The sequence below is a fragment of the Leptonychotes weddellii genome, chromosome 5 (assembly GCF_054177405.1).
Source record: "Leptonychotes weddellii isolate Sample4059 chromosome 5, ASM5417740v2, whole genome shotgun sequence".
Taxonomy (NCBI): domain Eukaryota; kingdom Metazoa; phylum Chordata; class Mammalia; order Carnivora; family Phocidae; genus Leptonychotes; species Leptonychotes weddellii.
In genome coordinates, this window is record NC_138373.1 from 140,776,422 (window position 1) to 140,793,974 (window position 17,553).

At 38.4% G+C, this 17,553-nt stretch overlaps 1 pseudogene; it reads left to right on the plus strand.

Moving 5' to 3' along the window:
- The first annotated feature begins 8,341 nt into the window (after positions 1-8,341).
- LOC115939840 (U4 spliceosomal RNA) lies at positions 8,342-8,404 on the plus strand (annotated as a pseudogene).
- The last annotated feature ends 9,149 nt before the right edge of the window (positions 8,405-17,553 follow it).

Below are 17,553 nucleotides of genomic sequence, written 5' to 3' on the forward strand. Positions count from 1 at the left end.
GGTGGGTATTGAGGAGGGCACGTTCTGCATGGAGCACTGGGTGTTGTGCACGAACAATGAATCATGGAACACTTCATCTAGAACTAATGATGTAATGTATGGGGATTAACATAAGAATAAAAAAAATAAAATAAAATAAAAAAAAGAACCCCTGTTACAGAGAAAGCATTTAATTATAAAGTAGTTATTAGTCTACAGGTCATATGAAAAATAAACTGGCCCTAAATTTCCTCTTCAACAGACCAATGTTATTCTGTGAAATAGGAAAGATGGTGGCTTGGATTAACTAAAATTCAAATAAACACACAACCTTCAGTACTCAAATTCAATTAAATTCAAAGTCTATAACCATCTACTATTTTATCAAGTTGCTAACAACGGTTTTAATGGCTGATTTCTCTAATCTCAAGCCCTGTATATTTTCCGGAATGATGTGCTAAGCAGCACAAATGTGAATAAAAAGAAAATAAAAGACAAAGAAGGAAACACACATATGCACTTCAAAAATAAACATGTTAAGAACTTAGTCATGAAGGGTTTGTACCCTCTAATGATCATAGTTCCATGTAACTTCTTTTTTATTCATTCTAATTTCACCATTAGGAAAGAGAATCAGGTAACCTGAGAATGGGTGACAGAGGAAAAGCAAGCTTGGAAGTAGTCAATACTTTTAATAAGGCAAGTGAAACAACTAGATGCTGAGAGATAAACAAGTTACTAAAAGCTTTAACAAAACGCAAAGCCCCATAATCAGCAGAAAGATCAGAAAGGTTAGGTATTCCATGTTTTCATTTTATAGAATTTCAGGAAATGTTATGAGCTTCATTTTCCCAACAGCACCCTAAGTACTAAACATAATATCTCAAGTTCAGTTCAAAGAACTATATTTTCACAAATCCTTATATAAATCAAAAACCCCTTATTCTACTGCAGTATTCTCAATCCCATCCCCATTAAGATTCCTCACACAATAACCACTCTGCCAAGAGAGTAGGAGAGGGATTATCAGAGAAGATATAAAGATTAGCACCTGCTAATACTAATATCCAATTCAGAAGTATTTGTCCATGTGATTCTAATCCAGTAAATATGTTTTACAGTTATGAGCCTTTGGCATTTTGTGATATACGGCATTCAATCTAAACAATGAAATGTTCAGAAAGGTTTTTGAGTCTCTGCTAAGGAAAGCATTTTAATCAAAGAGTCTGTCAAAATGAGATTAGAGTTAATATAAGTAACATCAATGAAAGGTTTGGCGGAAAAGATTAAATTCAGTAAGTCTTAAATACTTAGTTACCTCAGGAGATTAATACAAGAAGGAAAAGACATGGATTCTTCATACATCTCACAATGAAAAAGAGAATGTGTATATAAAGGAGGGAGAGGGCATAAACATATATGCTTGCCTATGTATAAAATCTTTATAGAGGATACATGAAAAACTGAAAGAATGGTTGCCTCTGGACTAAAGGACTGGGGGACCAGTGAATTGGGCTAAGAACACTATCTTTTCATTATATATTCTTTCAACTTATGGAATATTTGACTATATTTTCAATTCAATAAACAAATTTAAAATAAAAAGCATAAACCATGAATACAAATAACATCTATGAAAGTAAAATATGTAAGCTACATGAAAAAGATACAAAGCACACTGGAGATTCAGAGGACAGAAAGATGACTCATCTATGAAAACAAGGAAACTGTCAACAAGGAGATGGTACTTGAGATGGACCTTAAATGATGGGTAGAATAGATATATAAGAGAAATCATCCCAGGGAGGAGAATACTTGACTATAGACGCAAAGTTGGGAAAGGATGGGGCATGTTTAGGAAAGTATTCATGCAGAAGTTTAAGTCACATATAAGGTGCCATATTCTTTTTCTATGGCTGTTAACAAATTACCATATAATTAGAGCCTTAAATCAACACAAATTTATCATCTTATGGTTTCTGTGGCGAGGAGTCCATGTTAGGTTGGTCCTCTGCTCAGGTACTCATTAGGCTCAAATCAAAGTATCTGCCAGGGCTATGGTTTCATCTAAAGTGTGGGGTCCTCCTCCAGGATCACCGGTTGTGGGCTGAATTTAATTCCTTGCATTGCTAAGACTGACTCCCATTCTCAGATAAGAATAATGTACCTTTCCATTAAAGTCAACTGATTTGTAACCTCATCACAGGTGTGATAACTCATCATATTCACACACTCACAAGTTCTGCCAGCACACAAAGAAGACTATACAGAAGCCACTCAAGAGAAGAGGATTATACAGGACATGTACATCACAGTAAGAATCTTCGGGAACATCTTAGAATTCTGCCTAGCACAGATGGTAATAGAAGATGAGAATAAAGGGCGCCTGGGTGGCTCAGTTGGTTAAGCGACTGCCTTCGGCTCAGGTCATGATCCTGGAGTCCCGGGATCGAGTCCCGCATCGGGCTCCCTGCTCAGCGGGGAGTCCGCTTCTCCCTCTGACCCTCCCCCCTCTCATGTGCTCTCTCTCTCCTCTCATCCTCTCTCTCAAATAAATAAATAAAATCTTTAAAAAAAAAAAAGATAAGGTAATCTTTAAAAAAAAAAAAAAAGAAGATGAGAATAAAAAATTCTTTAGGGCTATACCAAAATCCAACTAGTTTTCCCTATTTTTCTGTTCCCAAAGATGCTGCTGTGTGTAAACTGTATATATACAATTACAGCTGCAACCAAGAACCTTCCCATATTTGGTAACTCTATTCTTTGACTGTTGATGGTAGTCACTCCTAATATGGCCTATTTTACTAACTGGGAATATCTGCCTCTCTCTCACAGTCTTTAATTCAATATGAATCATTCCTACCTCTTAATGAGGTAATTCCTGGCTGGCTTCTCTGTTACTGTTAGATTAATACTGAACTTATTAAGGACCTCCCTCACTCCACAAAGACCTAGAATCTTTGTTGTGCATTTTCCCCTTCTATTATTGGCTTTTATTTTTCTTGTCTTATGTTAGTTCATGCTACAAAAGCAATTTTAGGTATTCTGTGGTTCTCTAGCCTCCATCTTATCTATCCAAGAAAGAAGAATTGCAAATTCCGCAAAATGTCAGTTCTAGGGCCATATGGATGATTAAGTATACACATAATTAATATTTCTACAGTGCTGAATACGACTCTTTAGGAACACAAGTCTCAGAGTTAGAAATACTTCTTTGATCTGGCAGCTTATATTTTTCTCATAGATAAAAATGAAAAGGTTTCATAACTTCTGCCTACTGATTTAGATGACAAATATGCTGATAGACAAAGAAGTAGAACACCATAAAAGAAGGCCACCTTATATAACTATTAGTCTCTCATAACAACATGGCACAAGGTTTGAGATCTTCTTCAGACAGCTACTACCACTGCTATAGTGATTTAACAAGGTGATCTGTATTCTCCAATTTTATTTTTTTATTTTTTTTAGGTAAACTCTACACCCAATATGAGGCTTGAACTCAAAACCCTGAGATCAAGAGTTGCATGCTCTATCAACTGAGCCTGGCAGGTGCTGCTGTATTCTCCAATTTTAAACAAAGCATTATTATGTCTTCTTCTAAGAAAAGGGGTATTTATTAAGAATTAGTTTGGGGGCGCCTGGGTGGCTCAGTTGGTTAAGCGACTGCCTTCGGCTCAGGTCATGATCCTGGAGTCCCTGGATCGAGTCCCGCATCGGGCTCCCTGCTCGGCAGGGAGTCTGCTTCTCCCTCTGACCCTCCCCCCTCTCCTGTGCTCTCTCTCTCTCATTCTCTCTGTCAAATAAATAAATAAATAAATAATCTTAAAAAAAAAAAAAAAGAATTAGTTTGATGGTAGAAATGGTAAAATAAACATTGCTAGCGATAATTAAAATTTTAATAGTCTTAGCTTACAAACAATGGCTTTCAAATTTGCAAACAGATTGTCAGGCCAAGTACAAGAGTCAGCTTTTTTTAATAGCAGTTTTTATAGCATAATAGGTAATTAAGCCAACAAATACTAAATGAGTCCCCACTAAGTGTAAGGCACTGTCTAGTAGGTGGGTGATGGTGGAGAAGAAAAATTACAGGATGAATCAAATATGAATTCTGCCCTCGAGTTACTTATAAGTGAAAAGAAAATCCTGAGGACAGGATCAACCCAATTTTCCTTTCCCTTCTGTAGCAGACAGACTCTTTAGGTGATCCCTATCATCCCCAACTCTTGGTGTTCCTGTCCTTGTATGACCGTCTCCCCTTGAGTGTGGGCAGGACCTATGGCTTGTTTGTAACCAAAAGAATTTGCTAAAGGTGACAGAAAATGTACATAATTATTTGTACTTAAGTTTGTGATTATATTACAAAACATTATAGCACCTATCTGGATGGAGACTCTCTCCTTTGCTGGCTTTGAGGAAGCAAACAGCCATGGTCAGAATACCTCATGACCAGGAACTACAGGAGGCTTCTAGGAGCTGAAGCCGACCTCTAGCTGACAGCCAGCAAGAAACTGAAGCCTTCAGTCCTACAGCAAGGAACCAAATTCTGCCAACAACCTGAGTAAACCTGGAAACTGTTCCTTTCCCAGTCAAGCCTCAGTGGAGAACCACCTCTTGGCAAACACCTTGATTCAAGTTTTGTGAGATCTTCAGCAGAGGGCCCACAGAAACTAAATGCATGTTGTTTAAGACTAAATTTATGGTAATATTGTTGTTACAGAGCAAAAGATAAACAAATATACCTTCATTCTTTTTTTTTAAGATTTTATTTTTTTACTTGAAAGAGAGAGCACACGAGAGAGCACAAGCAGGGAAGCAGCAGAGGGAGAGAGAGAAGCAGACTCCCACTGAGCAGGGAGCCCGATGTGGGGCTCGATCTCAGGACCCTGAGATACCCTGAGATACCCTGAGAGGCACAACCAGAGATGAGTGTGTAAAGCCTAACTTGATCTGCACAGTCCCACTGTGCCTCAGGGTATCTTTCTCTGAATGCCCTGTTTGCAAACATCTAGGTCAGTCCCATGGCTTAAACAACAATGTCCTAAATAGGGCGTGAGAATAAATCAAATGCACAATGTAAGCAGACGCTTAACTGACTGAGCCACCCAGGTGCCCTGATACACCTTCATTCTTCTCAAATTGCTCACATATCATAAGGGGCAAATTCAAGTATCCTAAACATCAGGTCACCACTGGTAATATGAAACCCCCGGCCTACACACAAGAGAAAAGCAGAATCAGTTACACAGTCACACTCTTCTAAGAAGCAGGCTCCAATTTGTTGCCAATATTGCCAGAAGGACCACGCTGGTTACCTGATTAACAGTTCAAAAACTAAAGATCAGCAGCTCTTCTCAGACCGCAAGAAGCTTCCATTTCCTGACTAAATGATCAGAAGGAGCCACCAGGCCTATTATGTATGAATGGAAAACCTGAAGGGTTCAAGGGGCACCACAGTGGCTGGTAGAGATGACCAGCTTAGGTGTAGAAGAAAACTCTCATTCCTACTTACTCAAAGTAAAAATATATACCTCCTAGTAAAATACGGCTATTTTGCCTCTTGTCTAAAAGTCACCTTTCCTTATATTTTCTGTTTTATTGAGGTATAACTGACGAATAAAATTGTAAGATAAAGTGCACAATGTGATGATATGACATATGCACACATTGTAAAAGGATTCCCACAATCAAACTTATTACATATCCATTGCCTCACATATTTACCTCTCTCTTTTTTAAACCACCTTTTCTTAAACGCAGTGAGGCCCTGTTTGGGACATGCATTCATTATAAATAAGCCAGAGTAAGCCTACTACCATCTGAAGGTTCTTACCATCACTTTTTCAGAAGTCCCATCACCACGGGCTCATTGCAGCACAAATATTTTCACAAAGAGTGGAAGTGGTATATTAATACAATTTTATCAGGATAATACATGTAACTAAAAACAATTAACAGTATTTATTTTTTTTTATTATCCAGCAATGAGAACTGGAAAAGTATTCAACTGTTACTGTACTTATTTAACGTTCACTTTTTAAAGAGTCAGTTATTTGTTGTAAAACACAAAATGTGTGACAAAATATATGCTTAGAGTAATGTAGTTTTCTCCTTTACAAAAGGAGATTCACTACATTATATCATTTCATTTTTCTACATTATATCATTTCATTTTTCTCAAGCAAAAGTGAATCAATTACCTATTTCTAATGGGCAGCTAAAAAAACTAACTTTTATTACATATTTAAGAGAGTTATTTAATCTCTTTTAATTACACACACACACAAAGGCTTTTTGCAAATCATTAACAGTTAAGAAGTACTTCCAATGACACTTTAGGTAGATAAAATATTCTTGGTTGTCTGAGAAAACCATTCCTATAACATTAGTAAATGCATAATCACATATCCAAATTGCAGGAAATAAAAGCAAAATAATTGGAAAGAATATACATTTACTCTAAGTAAAGCTCCAGGGCACAACCAGAGATGAGTGTGTAAAGCCTAACTTGATCTGCACACTCCCACTGTGCCTCAGGGTATCTTTCTCTGAATGCCCTGTTTGCAAACATCTAGGTCAGTCCCATGGCTTAAACAACAATGTCCTAAATAGGGCGTGAGAATAAATCAAATGCACAATAATGTAAATGAATATATCTCCTAGATATAATGAAGGACTAAATGTAACAATGTTAAAACCCGGCATAGAGAGGCCTGAAACAAACCAAAACAAAAATATTTCTAAGGCTTTCTAAAATAAAAGATTTAAAATAGGCAGGTTAATGAAGAATAACCTATAGACAGCTATTCTCGCCTTAGTGAGGGGAAAAGTCACGTTTGGGTCTTTTACCTGCTACTTCTAAGTTATAAGTAATAACCTGGTATACCAAACTCACAAAAATTCAGCCCACAGCACAAAACAAGTGGAGTAACTGGCCTCAGCCTAAAATGATGGTTCTACCATATTTCTTGGAATCCTTCCCAGAAGGCTCTGGACCTCTACTTTTTGAGACCTGTGACATGCACCAATAATTGATTTAAATCGTTTATCTCTGCTACTAAGATATACAATAACATGGGTGGCCATTCTGTCTCCCACCTGTGCCCTAACCTGCACTAAGCATCTCACATATTCAACAGAATGACCTAAATAGGTTGTGCATTATATAGAACAGGGGTCTACAAACTTTTCCTATAAAGTGCAGATAGTAAATATTTTAGACTTCATGGGACCACGTAGTCTCTGCTAGACCTATCCAACATCATGGCATGAAAAGAGTCTTAGAGAATGTGTAAGGGCGCCTGGGTGGCTCAGTTGGTTAGGCGACTGCCTTCGGCTCAGGTCATGATCCTGGAGTCCCTGGATCGAGTCCCGCATCAGGCTCCCTGCTCAGCGGGGAGTCTGCTTCTCCCTCTGACCCTCCCCCCTCTCATGTGCTCTCTCTCAAATAAATAAATAAAATCTTTAAAAAAAAAAAAAAGAATAAAAATTGTTCAGTTTTCTTCTCTTCTCAACCAAAGGGAGATTTTCAGCTATTTATTAGACTTGAGAAAAATTTGAAGTGTGGGGTCCCCAGAGAGTTCCTGTCAGGAGTTGACAAACTATGGCTTGTGGTCCAAATCTAGCCTATAGCTTGCCTTTTGTAAATAAAGTTTTCCTGGAATTCAGCCATACCCATTCATTTACACATTCTCTTTTTTTTTTTTATTTGAGACAGAACGAGAGAGAGAGAGAGAGCACATGAGAGGGGGGAGGGTCAGAGGGAGAAGCAGGCTCCCCGCCGAGCAGGGAGCCCGATGCGGGACTCGATCCAGGGACTCCAGGATCATGACCTGAGCCGAAGGCAGTCGCTCAACCAACTGAGCCACCCAGGCGCCCTTTATTCTATTTTTAAATTCCCAAGATCATATACTAGCTATACAGCAGACCTAGGGATCTGTGGGACTCCCTGAATGAACAAACAAGACATTATGGTAGATGAGAAATGAAGAAGGGTAAAGATGGTCAGTAATTTTAACCAACAACAAATAGTTATTGAAAATCATTACACCCATAAAAATTCTATCTGATCTAAAAATATTATATTTTTCCTGCCAATATTTAATAATGCATACCCTTCCCTCTCCTACTTTTTTCCACTCCTTCTCTATTGCTTACCTTGTGTAAAAACAGATAAAAGCAGCACTTGATGGTAGTAATAGCTTCCTCACTGGTCTCCCTGCTTCCAGAAATGAGCTACCTAAAACACAATTCTGTTCTGCTTACAATAAGTTGCCAATTTAGCAATGGTTAAGCATATGAAATGTGGGTCACAGAGAACTTAGTGTGAGTCTAGATTCTATAATTTATTAGCTGTGTGACAAGCTTTGCGCAGTGGCAGTATCGTAGCCAATGAGGTTTATCCAAGGCGCGATTGTTGCTAATATTAGCTGTGTGACCCTGGGCAATTTATTTAACCTCTCCAACTTCTATTTCCTTATCTATAAAATAGTTTTTAAAAAGTCATAAAGTTGTGGTAAAAAGTAAATAAGGGAATTCATGTAAAATACCTATCAAAATACCTGATACATTATAATCATTCAATAAATGTATGATATGATTATGGTAACTGAAGAGTTAATGTGTTTTAAAACCCGTCTGCATATTCTTTGAAATTCTTCCCACTGAGAGGTAAGATCTACGTGCCCTCCCCTTGAATCTGGGTCAGCCTTAGTAAGTTGCTTGTAACCATGAGAATGCAGCAGAGGTGAGACTGTATGGTTTCTGAGGCTAGGTCAGAAAAAGCCATACAGCTTCTCTCTGAGTCTCTTGATACACTCACTCTGGGGCCACGTAAGAAATCCAGGTACTCTGACATTGCAACATTGGAGAGACCACATATAAGCACTATTCAGCTGAGCATCCACCCAGCCATGTGAGTAAACCATCTTCGTCAACTAACCCAGCTAAGCCTTCAGATGACCACAACCATACAGATGACCATAGCCAACATCTGACTGCAACTATCTGACCACAGAATAGTGAGCAAAACAAACTGTTACTTTAAATAGTTAAGTTCTGGGTAATTTGGTAGGTACACAGCAAGAGCAACCAGAACAAAATTTTAGTGTAAGTAGTGATGTAACAAAAATCTAAAACATACAGCATTGGCCAGATCCCTCAGCAGCCTCACAAGAAACACAAGATAAAGATGTGCCTGGCTTGAAGAGGTTTACGGTTATGACTTTTATCTAATGGAGTAAACCCCAGTAAAATCCATCAAAAGAGCAAAAAATGTTCAAGGAAACTGTATGAACAGAAGTATTCCCAGCTTAAACTTAAATAAATGGAGTAAGTAGAAAAAGAAAAGAAGTCTTTGGACACCCAAACTTCTAGAAGCAGGAAGCAGGCCCAGAAAGCTACCCAAATGCAGATATACAGCATTTCTGTATGAAATGAAAGAATGATTCAGAAGGAAGAATCAAGAACCCAAATGGCAGAACCAAGAGCAATAGAGAACAATTCCTAATGAGCAGTACTGGACCCTAATCAAGAAACTGGCAACATCTGACCAGCTGGATTTCAAAACTGCAACTGTCTCATGATTGCTATGTAGCTCTCATTTCTCCCATTTTAGACTTGGATGTCTATTGTGGTTATCCTTCCCTGAATCACTACTGTACAGTGGCTATGTGGGGAGCAGATAACATCTTTTCGGTTCATAGGTCTTCATATCAAGAGAATCTATATCTGAGGAGCCTCACGTGCACACAGTTTATTTAGATAACTGGATCCTGAGCTCATGCCAGAACAAATAAGCCTTTAAGGTGGAAGAGGGGATGCCTGGGTGGCTCAGTGGGTTAAGTGTTTGCCTTCGGCTCAGGTCATGATCCCAGGGTCCTGGGATCGAGCCCTGCATTGGGCTCCCTGCTCTGCAGCTTCTCCCTCTGCCAGCTGCTCCCCCTGTTTGTGCTCTGTCTGACAAATAAATAAAAATATTTAAGAAAAAAAAATAAAGTGGAAGAGGGCTTGGAAGGTAATGAATTTTGCATTTGAGAGAATTATAAATAATTTGTGACCAGAGGAAAGACTGGTTGGTTTTAAAACATGTCTATCTGCATCTTTTAAACAATTCTTTTTTTGACGCTTCTCCCATCAAGAGGTGTGATCCATGTCCACTCCCCTTGAATCCAGTCCAGTTTTAGTGACAAGCTTGTAAAAATAAAATGCAGCAGAAATGACATTATTATAACTTCCACATCTTGATCAGAAAAGCCCACAAAGCTTTTTCTTGATTCTCTTAAGACACTTGCTCTGAGCAAAGCCTGCCACCATGTAAAAAGTCTGACTACCCCCAAAACAGCATGCTGGAGAGGCCACATATAGGTACTTTGGTTAGTAGCAAAGCTGATGGCCCACCAACAGCCAGCATCAACTACCAGCCATGTGAGTGAGCCAGTTCAGATATCCAGCCCACTTGAATCTTTATGGCTTTTAGCCCCAGCTGACATCTGACTGTGACAGAGCCTTAAATGAGGCACGCCCAGCATAGAGACTACTGCCCAGTAACAAATTATTGACCTACAAAAACATGAGCAATATAGTCGTTTTACTCTTCTACGTTTTACATAATGTCTTATACAACAATAGTAAGCAAAACAATAATGATGATGTCACTCTCTTTCAGTGGCCTCCTGTTATTCTTAGAATAAAGTCAAGTTCCTTTTATATAATTTACATGGTCCTGCATGATCCAGTACATTTACCTGGTTGTTAACTAGTAAGTGGCCTTAGCTGAAATGTCCCTTCCTCTAAAATCTATACCTTTTAACATCAAGTATAGGGTAGGGGCCCCTTCTAAGCATTCCTATAACATTCTTTACTTTTCCTGTTACAGTACTTGGCTATGCTACATATTTACTTACATTAATCTCTCAGTAGACTCTACATCCTCTACAGGTAGGAATCACATCTTATTGACCAATGTGATGACAATACCCAGTGCACGTGATAAGCATTCATATAGCTTTGCTAAGTATTAAATGAATAACAAGATCATAGGGTAGAAAAAGTAGAAAGAACCCTAATAGCAAACAAAATAGAATAGAATAGGTTAGTAATATAGGTAGGTACAAACAATATACTGTAGGAGAATGGGGAAGGGAAAACCTCTCTGAAGGAGGAATTTTGGTGAGACAACTGACACAGAATCAATACAGGAAAGTTTATTTTAAAAGGATTAAACATTAATTGTTTTTGGCTTAAGCAACAATAACTGAAATAGATATAACAGGTACTTCATAAAAGATGGTATCCAAATGGCCAATAAGCATATGAAAAAGTGCTCAACATCTTCAGCAGGGAAATGCAAATGAAAACACAATGAGATACCACAACACACCCACCAGAATAAACAAAATTAAAAAGGCTTACAATATCAAGTGTTGACAAAGTGTGGAGTATTGACACTTTCTTACATTGCTGGTTAAAAGTGTAAATTTGTACAAACTTTCTGGAAAACTATCCAGCAACATTTGGTGAAACTAAAATTATGCCCACTCTATAACCCAGAAATTCCACTTCCACATTTATAACCAACAGAAATGCATATAGATGATGTACATACACAAATGTATACAAACACACAAACACACCCCAAAACATGTGTGCAAGAATGTTCATGGGAGCACTATTCATAATAGCCAAAAACTAGAAACAACCCAATTGTTCACCAACAGGAGAATGTATAAATTATGGTATGTTTATACAATAAAACTATACAATTAAAAAGTATTACCACTATCTGCAACAGCATGCATGAATCTCAGAAATAAAATGAGTAAAACAAGCTAAACAAAAGACTAGCTAGAATTCCATTCCATTTATATGAATTTCGAAAACAAACTAAATCAAAACTAATATGAAGAATGAAGTCACAATAGCAGTTACCTCTCAAGGACTACCCATTGACTGGGAAAGGGTATAAGGCAGCTTTCTTGGGTGTTGGAAATGTTCCCTATCTTAACGTGGGTTCACAGAATTGTACACAAGATTTGTGTACTTCACTATGCGGTATACCTCATTAAAAACTGTTTAAGGGGCACCTGGGTGGCTCAGTTGGTTAAGGGTGTCCAACTCTTGGTTTCAGCTCAGGTCATGATCTCAGGGTCGTGAAATCAAGCCCCATGTCAGGCTCCACACTCAGTGTGGAGTCTGCTTGAGATTCTCTCCTCCGCCCGACTCCGTGTCTCTCCCTGCTCTCTCTCTCAAATAAATAAAAAAAAAATCTTTTTAAAAAATTGTTTAAATATCCTGCAAAACAGTTTACATTCTTAAGGCACAGAAATAGTACAGACAGCAAAAGAGCGATGACCTACATAAAACAGCAAGAAAAAATTCCCACTGGACCTCCTCTGCCCTTTGGTGATATTAAACACCATGACAGTTGAAATGTAGGTGTGCGGGGATCAGCAATAAACTAATGACTGCGCTAGTGCCAGCTTCAGGGGCGCACACACTATACAAACTGCTTAAATGAAGCTGAAAGTAAATAGGCCTTTAAGAATAATATTTTTTCGGGCACCTGGGTGGCTGTTGGTTGGGAGACTGCCTTCAGCTCAGGTCATGATCCTGCAGTACCGGGATCGAGTCCCGCATCGGGCTCCCTGCTTGGCAGGGAGTCTGCTTCTCCCTCTGACCCTCCCCCCTCTCGTGCTCTCTCTCTCATTCTCTCTCTCACATAAATAATAAAATCTTTTAAAAAAATAGTATTTTTTCATTTATGTTGCTACCCTACCAAATTTACAGAAATAATCTCTTATATTTGGATTTTATAAACATACATTAAAATATAACTATCCTTGGGGAGCCTGGGTGGCTCAGTTGGTTAAGCGTCTGCCTTCGGCTCATGTCATGATCCCAGGGCCCTGGGACTGAGTCCCACATCGGGCCCCCTGCTCAGCAGGGAGTCTGCTTCTCCCTCTCCTTCTCTCCCCATGCTCATTATCTCTCTCTCAAATAAATAAATAAAATCTTTAAAATATACATATATATATAATTACCTTTAATTATCTGAGACTCAACACTTAAAGTAAATATTCTGGAGTTATGTAAAAGAATGAAGATGTGAACTGTATTTGGCCCATCTATGTAGTCAGTTTAGATGAATGGTAACATACTGCTAATGAGATCAAAGTCGTAGGTTCCAGCCTTAAAGCAGTCCGTTCCATGCAGAAACTAATGTCCTTTGGCATAGTCATAACAATGCTTTCCACAGTCTGATAGCTTCTATTACAAGAATCAAAAAAAAGAGAAGGCAAGGTATATGTAATCAGAATTACATAAATGTTACAAATATGACAATTTAAAGCATATTGTATTATTAGCACAATTATTGTTAATATCACTAAATAAATAAATGAACTCTCCCTGATAAAATGATAAAATCAGCAGGATACCATATAGAAACTAAAATTAGATTTTGCCCTCAAAATGTAGAGGGCAAAAACCAGCAGACAAATTTGGCCAAATTGATTAAACTCAAGAACTTTGTCTCAAGACTACTCATATTTTCTTTTTATATGTGATATTTAAATCATATTCTTCTGTCCTCCCCACATTCCAGCAATCTACATTAATAGAGATTTCCAGAGCTACTTGATTTGGAGATTGAGATAATGTAGTAAATTAAAAAAAAAAACCAGAAAAATCATTCATTTAAAATTCTGTAATTACCCAAAAGTTATAATTACAGGCAAGCTTAACTGGAATCTAAATTTTCTAACTACTAGATTTGCCCCAAATAAGTTTAATAATTCCTAAAAAAAGTGATACTTAAAAATACTTGAGGAAACTGATCCACAATAAATTTATTTAATGCATCCAACTTACTATGAGAAATATACTGAGATGTTCAAGAGTGACTTAAAAGTGTTTCACATTCCACATTATTAAAATAGCTTGTAAGAGAAAGAATATCCACACAACAATACAAAGCAAAAAGTGAGGCAAGTCATGAGAAGATACAGATAAGTGGAACCAGAACCTGACATAAGGAAAGGCATCCCCAAGGAAAGAGCATTTGAGTTAGGTTTTAAAAACTAGACAGCACAGAATATATAACATTATAGTTGGCTTCATTAAAAAAAAAAAAGGGGGGGGCAGTAGCATTTGCCTTCACAACTGGAATGAAATAGTTCTATGTGTAATTACTTAGTTGGTGTCTCTCTCCCCAACTAGACTTCAAGTTCTGAAAGGGCCGAGACTTTCACTTTTTCAACTGTCTCTCCAGTACCTAGCAGAGCATCTGGTACATGGCAGACATTCAGAAAATATTTGCTAAATAAATGAATAACAGAGGCAGGAAAGTAATAATTTGCCTAGAAAAAAAGAAGAAAGGGATATGAAGATCAAACAAGTATTTAGGGCCAAATCACAGAAGACCTTGAAAATCAAACTGAGTAATTTTTACTTTATTTGGTTGTTAATAAGGACTCACTGAAGTTTTTAAGCAGTGCAGTGACATAACTGAGTCTGTGCTTTAAGCAATACATACAGTAGGTCACAAAAAAAGAGACAACGAAGGTCTCGTGATCTCAATCACGAGATCATTACAGGAGTCCAGATCAAAGATAACAAGGACTTAAAACTAAAATAAAAGCAGGGGCACCTGGGTGGCTCAGTCGGTTAAGCCTCTGCCTTGGGCTCAGGTCATGATCTCAGGGTCCTGGGATCGAGCCCCCGTCAAGGCTCCCCTGCTCAGCAGGGAGCCTGCTTCTGCTTCTCCCCCTGCCCCCCCTTTCCTGCTCTCTCTCTCTCACTCTGTCGAATAAATAAATAAAATCTTAAAAAAAAAACTAAAATAAAAGCAGTGGGAATATAAAGTAAAAATATAATAACCACAGGGATATTACATGGAAAAATCAATAGGGCAATCAGTCATCCACTTAACCAGCATCTTTTGAGCACCTACTATGTATCTACCAGACACCATGCTAGGTGCTGGAGACAGGAAATAAAAAGAAGCCACAGTCCTTTATCTCAAAGAGCCGACGGTTTTTCCGAGTTGTCCCAGTAGGGAAAATTGATTGAAAATATGAATGAAGAAAAGAAGAAGTCAAAGACTCTAAGTTTTTAGTCCAGATGACCAAAAGGATTATTATCAGAGAAAAGAGCAGAAGGGGGTGGGGGAGAGGATATGGAAGTTTTTGACATATTGGCTTTGTGTAGAATATTCAAGTGAAAATGTTCAGCTGGCAGCTACAAACGGAAGACTGGAAAAGAGAACAGAGGTGAGGTCTTACAATTTGGGAACCATATAGCATAAATATGAGAGCTGAAGTCGAGAGCTGGCAAAGATAAGAAAGGATATTACAGGTAGAACCTTGGAAACTATCTACATTTAGAGATGGGGGGAAGAAGAGGAAAGAAAAAAAGAGGAAGCATTATCAGTAAATCAGACCAAACCAAGACAAAACAGAGTAATCACAGAGGCAGGGACCATCAACAGTATTACTTGTAGCAAAGAAATCTTGGAAAATTAGGCCTGAAAAAGAAGCCAGTGGATGTGGGAACAAAAGAAATGTATTAGTGACATTTGAGAGAGTGGCAGAGTGATAAGGAAAAATTCTGTCTCCAAGAAGTTGAGGGATCATCGAATAATGAAGCAGTAAAGATAGCTAGAGCAAACCACTCTCCTGAAGTCTGAGCATGAAGAAAAAGAAAATGGTGGAATGCCATTCTGACAATGGGAAAAAAAAAAAAATGATGGGACAGTAGTTTGATGGGAATGGCAGAAGGAGAGTAATTTTTAGGACAAGGGACAAAAAAGCAACATCTTTAGAATAGGAAAGAACAAAGAGAAGAAGAAAGAAGTGCTGGTAAAAAGACAAAGATACATATTTTCTTTATTCATTCAATATATACTTATTGAGTGTCCATCGTGAACTTGAAACTGGAGAATATATACTAAAGAACAAGAAACAGTCCTTCCAGGGGAAATGGAAGAATGCCACACTAACATCCATGCCACCCCTCCTCTGCTGTGTAGCAGCCATGCAATCTGGATAGAATCAACTCTAACACCAGCAACAGGAATTGTTAATCTTGGGTAGCCTCAAAAATCAGCAAAATCATGATCTACCTTATCAGGGTGTTTGATTCAGGAATGGGCACAGAACCCAAGTTAGTCCTATCAGAACGAAACCAGGACTTTGATTTAATGGAAAAAAAGGACATTTCTGAATGGCAAGATACACTGAGCTGAGGTTTAAACTACAGCAGCCGTTCTGCTACAGAAAAGCCAGCTTGTGATGAAGGCAACATCAAGGAGGATAGAACTGAGAGAAACACAAAGAAAAATAATGAAGCTCTGATCAAATTACCTCTGAAACCCATCCTTCCTTTGGTCTTTAAGTTACATGATCCAATAAATCCCCTTCTTTGTTTAAGGCCATTTAAGTAGAGCTTTTTGATAACTGCAAGGGAAAGCATCTTAATTACAAATTAGATTGCCACTATAGGCACAAAATTGTTATAAAAATGGAGCATAAAATAGGACATGCCCAGTGACAACTTTGGACTGAATCCTTTCTATACTCTTCTGGCTTTAGCTGTCCATAGTTCTAAACTTTCAACCTAAGAATGCCCCTTCTGTGGTAGTACTTTCTTGAACTTTCACCCATTCCTCCCAAGCTGGTTTTCTCTTCACTGGTCCCTGAATCCCCAGTCTGGGAGCAGCAGGGTGCTCCCCTCCCAGAAGCATCAGACTTCACTTCATCTCCATGCTCCAGAATCAAGTGAAAGGTGCCTATGACTTCAACCACAACCATCTTAATAAGGAAATTCTTAGCCCTGGGAATATCCTTTCTACAAGTCTGTTACTGTGGCTCAGTCCAGAATTTCCATCTCTTCCTATCAGCCTCGCTGATCTGTCTTCCTTCAAGACCAGACTTATAAAGCACCTCCTCTAGCAAGTCACTGCACGTCCCCTTCCCACTGGTCATTGGCTCTCAGATGCTGCCTGCTCAGGGTAATCGCCTGTTAACAAGGAGGTGTCATAGACAAATGCACTGCAGAATGATAAAGCAACACCTGGAGGGGAGTACCGTGAAGAACCCAGAGACACAGTAAATCAGCAAAAGAGAGAAACTCTGTGTTAAGTTACTGAGATAGTTAGGAGTTGCTTGTTATGGCACGATAACCTAACCTATCACGATTACTACAGAATATAGGCAGAATTTTTTTATAAAGAGTAGAGATGCTTACTCTGAGTGGGGAAGAGAATGTGAAATACTACTCAATGCCTTTGACAGATGGCATTTTTTGACACAGTTCCCCATCTTTCCCTGCATCAGTGACCTTTATCAGGTATGTAACTTTGCAGTTTCTGCTCCTAATGGGGTGGGGTATACATTAATCAACTTAAGCTACCATAACAAAATACCATAGATTGGGTGGCTTAAATAACAGATATTTATTTTCTCAGTTCTGGAAGCTGGAAGTCCAAGATCAGGATGCCAGGTCCTAGTAAGAGCTCTCTTCCTGGCTTGCAAATGGCCACCTTCTTGCTGCGTCTTCACATGGCAAGGTCAGGAG